Raw genomic sequence first — 6,028 nt, 5'->3', positions numbered from 1 at the left:
CTGTGTGTGACTCTATACAGGTGTGCCATACTGTGTGTGACTCTATACAGTGCCGTACTGTGTGTGACTCTATACAGGTGCCGGTTACTCTGTGTGTGACTCTATACAGGTGGCCGTACTGTGTGTGACTCTATACAGGTGCCGTACTGTGTGTGACTCTATACAGGTGTGCCATACTGTGTGTGACTCTATACAGGTGCCGTACTGTGTGTGTGACTCTATACAGGTGTGCCATACTGTGTGTGACTCTATACAGGTGTGCCATACTGTGTGTGACTCTATACAGGTGCCGTACTGTGGTGTGACTCTATACAGGTGTGCCATACTGTGTGTGACTCTATACAGGTGCCGTATTGTGTGTGTGACTCTATACAGGTGCCGTACTGTGTGTGGCTCTATACAGGTGCCGTACTGTGTGTGACTCTGTACAGGTGTGCCATACTGTGTGTGACTCTATACAGGTGCCGTACTGTGTGTGACCCTATACAGGTGCCGTACTGTGTGTGACTCTATACAGGTGCCGTACTGTGTGTGACTCTATACAGGTGTGCCATACTGTGTGTGACTCTATACAGGTGCCGTACTGTGTGTGACTCTATACAGGTGTGCCATACTGTGTGTGACTCTATACAGGTGCCGTACTGTGTGTGACTCTATACAGGTGCCGTACTGTGTGTGACTCTATACAGGTGCCGTACTGTGTGTGACTCTATACAGGTGCCGTACTGTGTGTGACCCTATACAGGTGCCGTACTGTGTGTGACTCTATACAGGTGTGCCGTACTGTGTGTGACTCTATACAGGTGCCGTACTGTGTGTGACTCTATACAGGTGCCGTACTGTGTGTGACTCTATACAGGTGCCGTACTGTGTGTGACTCTATACAGGTGCCGTACTTTGTGTGACTCTATACAGGTGCCGTACTTTGTGTGACTCTATACAGGTGCCGTACTGTGTGTGACCCTATACAGGTGCCGTACTGTGTGTGACTCTATACAGGTGCCATACTGTGTGTGACTCTATACAGGTGTGCCATACTGTGTGTGACTCTATACAGGTGCCGTACTGTGTGTGACTCTATACAGGTGCCGTACTGTGTGTGACTCTATACAGGTGCCGTACTGTGTGTGACTCTATACAGGTGCCGTACTGTGTGTGACTCTATACAGGTGTGCCATACTGTGTGTGACTCTATACAGGTGCCGTACTGTGTGTGTGACTCTATACAGGTGTGCCATACTGTGTGTGACTCTATACAGGTGCCGTACTGTGTGTGACTCTATACAGGTGCCGTACTGTGTGTGACTCTATACAGGTGTGCCATACTGTGTGTGACTCTATACAGGTGCCGTACTGTGTGTGTGACTCTATACAGGTGTGCCATACTGTGTGTGACTCTATACAGGTGCCGTACTGTGTGTGACTCTATACACTGTGTGTGACTCTATACAGGTGCCGTACTGTGTGTGACCCTATACAGGTGCCGTACTGTGTGTGACTCTATACAGGTGCCGTACTGTGTGTGACTCTATACAGGTGTGCCATACTGTGTGTGACTCTATACAGGTGCCGTACTGTGTGTGACTCTATACAGGTGCCGTACTGTGTGTGACTCTATACAGGTGCCGTACTGTGTGTGACTCTATACAGGTGCCGTACTGTGTGTGACTCTATACAGGTGTGCCATACTGTGTGTGACTCTATACAGGTGCCGTACTGTGTGTGTGACTCTATACAGGTGTGCCATACTGTGTGTGACTCTATACAGGTGTGCCATACTGTGTGTGACTCTATACAGGTGCCGTACTGTGTGTGACTCTATACAGGTGTGCCATACTGTGTGTGACTCTATACAGGTGCCGTATTGTGTGTGTGACTCTATACAGGTGCCGTACTGTGTGTGGCTCTATACAGGTGCCGTACTGTGTGTGACTCTGTACAGGTGTGCCATACTGTGTGTGACTCTATACAGGTGCCGTACTGTGTGTGACCCTATACAGGTGCCGTACTGTGTGTGACTCTATACAGGTGCCGTACTGTGTGTGACTCTATACAGGTGTGCCGTACTGTGTGTGACTCTATACAGGTGGCCGTACTGTGTGTGACTCTATACAGGTGCCGTACTGTGTGTGACTCTATACAGGTGCCGTACTGTGTGTGACTCTATACAGGTGCCGTACTGTGTGTGACCCTATACAGGTGCCGTACTGTGTGTGACTCTATACAGGTGTGCCGTACTGTGTGTGACTCTATACAGGTGCCGTACTGTGTGTGACTCTATACAGGTGCCGTACTGTGTGTGACTCTATACAGGTGCCGTACTGTGTGTGACTCTATACAGGTGCCGTACTGTGTGTGACTCTATACAGGTGCCGTACTGTGTGTGACCCTATACAGGTGCCGTACTGTGTGTGACTCTATACAGGTGCCGTACTGTGTGTGACTCTATACAGGTGTGCCATACTGTGTGTGACTCTATACAGGTGCCGTACTGTGTGTGACTCTATACAGGGTGCCGTACTGTGTGTGACTCTATACAGGTGCCGTACTGTGTGTGACTCTATACAGGTGCCGTACTGTGGTGTGACTCTATACAGGTGTGCCATACTGTGTGTGACTCTATACAGGTGCCGTACTGTGTGTGTGACTCTATACAGGTGTGCCATACTGTGTGTGACTCTATACAGGTGCCGTACTGTGTGTGACTCTATACAGGTGCCGTACTGTGTGTGACTCTATACAGGTGTGCCATACTGTGTGTGACTCTATACAGGTGCCGTACTGTGTGTGTGACTCTATACAGGTGTGCCATACTGTGTGTGACTCTATCAGGTGCCTGTGTGTGACTCTATACAGGTGCCGTACTGTGTGTGACTCTATACAGGTGCCGTACTGTGTGTGACTCTATACAGGTGCCGTACTGTGTGTGACTCTATACAGGTGCCGTACTGTGTGTGACTCTATACAGGTGCCGTACTGTGTGTGACTCTATACAGGTGCCGTACTGTGTGTGACTCTATACAGGTGCCGTACTGTGTGTGACTCTATACAGGTGCCGTACTGTGTGTGACTCTATACAGGTGCCGTACTGTGTGTGACTCTATACAGGTGCCGTACTGTGTGTGACTCTATACAGGTGCCGTACTGTGTGTGACTCTATACAGGTGTGCCGTACTGTGTGTGACCCTATACAGGTGCCGTACTGTGTGTGACTCTATACAGGTGCCATACTGTGTGTGACTCTATACAGGTGTGCCATACTGTGTGTGACTCTATACAGGTGCCGTACTGTGTGTGACTCTATACAGGTGCCGTACTGTGTGTGACTCTATACAGGTGCCGTACTGTGTGTGACTCTATACAGGTGCCGTACTGTGTGTGACTCTATACAGGTGTGCCATACTGTGTGTGACTCTATACAGGTGCCGTACTGTGTGTGTGACTCTATACAGGTGTGCCATACTGTGTGTGACTCTATACAGGTGTGCCATACTGTGTGTGACTCTATACAGGTGTGCCATACTGTGTGTGACTCTATACAGGTGCCATACTGTGTGTGACTCTATACAGGTGCCGTACTGTGTGTGACTCTATACAGGTGTGCCATACTGTGTGTGACTCTATACAGGTGCCGTACTGTGTGTGTGACTCTATACAGGTGCCGTACTGTGTGTGGCTCTATACAGGTGCCGTACTGTGTGTGACTCTGTACAGGTGCCGTACTGTGTGTGACTCTGTACAGGTGTGCCATACTGTGTGTGACTCTATACAGGTGCCGTACTGTGTGTGTGACTCTATACAGGTGCCGTACTGTGTGTGGCTCTATACAGGTGCCGTACTGTGTGTGACTCTGTACAGGTGCCGTACTGTGTGTGACTCTGTACAGGTGTGCCATACTGTGTGTGACTCTATACAGGTGCCTTACTGTGTGTGACCCTATACAGGTGCCGTACTGTGTGTGACTCTATACAGGTGCCGTACTGTGTGTGACTCTATACAGGTGTGCCATACTGTGTGTGACTCTATACAGGTGCCGTACTGTGTGTGACTCTATACAGGTGCCGTACTGTGTGTGACTCTATACAGGTGCCGTTACTGTGTGTGACTCTATACAGGTGCCGTACTGTGGTGTGGACTCTATACATGGTGTGCCATACTGTGGTGTGACTCTATACAGGTGCCGTACTGTGTGTGTGACTCTATACAGGTGTGCCATACTGTGTGTGACTCTATACAGGTGTGCCATACTGTGTGTGACTCCTATACAGGTGCCGTACTGTGTGTGACTCTATAACAGGTGTGCCATACTGTGTGTGACTCTATACAGGTGCCGTATTGTGTGTGTGACTCTATACAGGTGCCGTACTGTGTGTGGCTCTATACAGGTGCCGTACTGTGTGTGACTCTGTACAGGTGTGCCATACTGTGTGTGACTCTATACAGGTGCCGTACTGTGTGTGACCCTATACAGGTGCCGTACTGTGTGTGACTCTATACAGGTGCCGTACTGTGTGTGACTCTATACAGGTGTGCCATACTGTGTGTGACTCTATACAGGTGCCGTACTGTGTGTGACTCTATACAGGTGCCGTACTGTGTGTGACTCTATACAGGTGCCGTACTGTGTGTGACTCTATACAGGTGCCGTACTGTGTGTGACTCTATACAGGTGCCGTACTGTGTGTGACTCTATACAGGTGCCGTACTGTGTGTGACCCTATACAGGTGCCGTACTGTGTGTGACTCTATACAGGTGCCGTACTGAGTGTTACTCTATACAGGTGTGCCGTACTGTGTGTGACTCTATACAGGTGCCGTACTGTGTGTGACTCTATACAGGTGCCGTACTGTGTGTGACTCTATACAGGTGCCGTACTGTGTGTGACTCTATACAGGTGCCGTACTGTGTGTGACTCTATACAGGTGTGCCGTACTGTGTGTGACTCTATACAGGTGCCGTACTGTGTGTGACTCTATACAGGTGCCGTACTGTGTGTGACCCTATACAGGTGCCGTACTGTGTGTGACTCTATACAGGTGCCGTACTGTGTGTGACCCTATACAGGTGCCGTACTGTGTGTGACTCTATACAGGTGTGCCGTACTGTGTGTGACTCTATACAGGTGCCGTACTGTGTGTGACCCTATACAGGTGCCGTACTGTGTGTGACTCTATACAGGTGCCGTACTGTGTGTGACCCTATACAGGTGCCGTACTGTGTGTGACCCTATACAGGTGCCGTACTGTGTGTGACTCTATACAGGTGTGCCATACTGTGTGTGACTCTATACAGGTGCCGTACTGTGTGTGACTCTATACAGGTGCCGTACTGGTGTGTGACCCTATACAGGTGCCGTACTGTGTGTGACTCTATACAGGTGTGCCGTACTGTGTGTGACTCTATACAGGTGCCGTACTGTGTGTGACTCTATACAGGTGCCGTACTGTGTGTGACTCTATACAGGTGCCGTACTGTGTGTGACTCTATACAGGTGCCGTACTGTGTGTGACTCTATACAGGTGCCGTACTGTGTGTGACTCTATACAGGTGCCGTACTGTGTGTGACCCTATACAGGTGCCGTACTGTGTGTGACCCTATACAGGTGCCGTACTGTGTGTGACTCTATACAGGTGCCGTACTGTGTGTGACTCTATACAGGTGCCGTACTGTGTGTGACTCTATACAGGTGCCGTACTGTGTGTGACTCTATACAGGTGCCGTACTGTGTGTGACTCTATACAGGTGCCGTACTGTGTGTGACTCTATACAGGTGCCGTACTGTGTGTGACTCTATACAGGTGCCGTACTGTGTGTGACTCTATACAGGTGCCGTACTGTGTGTGACCCTATACAGGTGCCGTACTGTGTGTGACCCTATACAGGTGCCGTACTGTGTGTGACCCTATACAGGTGCCGTACTGTGTGTGATACAGATTAGTGCCAGGGTGGAGGTTTTCCTGTAAGAAATAAATGATAAGAGATGAATGATATCATGATGTTACAGGGCAGCGGCCCCTTGGCACCGG

The sequence above is a fragment of the Xenopus tropicalis genome, chromosome 5 (genome assembly GCF_000004195.4).
Source record: "Xenopus tropicalis strain Nigerian chromosome 5, UCB_Xtro_10.0, whole genome shotgun sequence".
Lineage (NCBI taxonomy): Eukaryota > Metazoa > Chordata > Amphibia > Anura > Pipidae > Xenopus > Xenopus tropicalis.
This window is presented reverse-complemented; position numbering follows the sequence as displayed.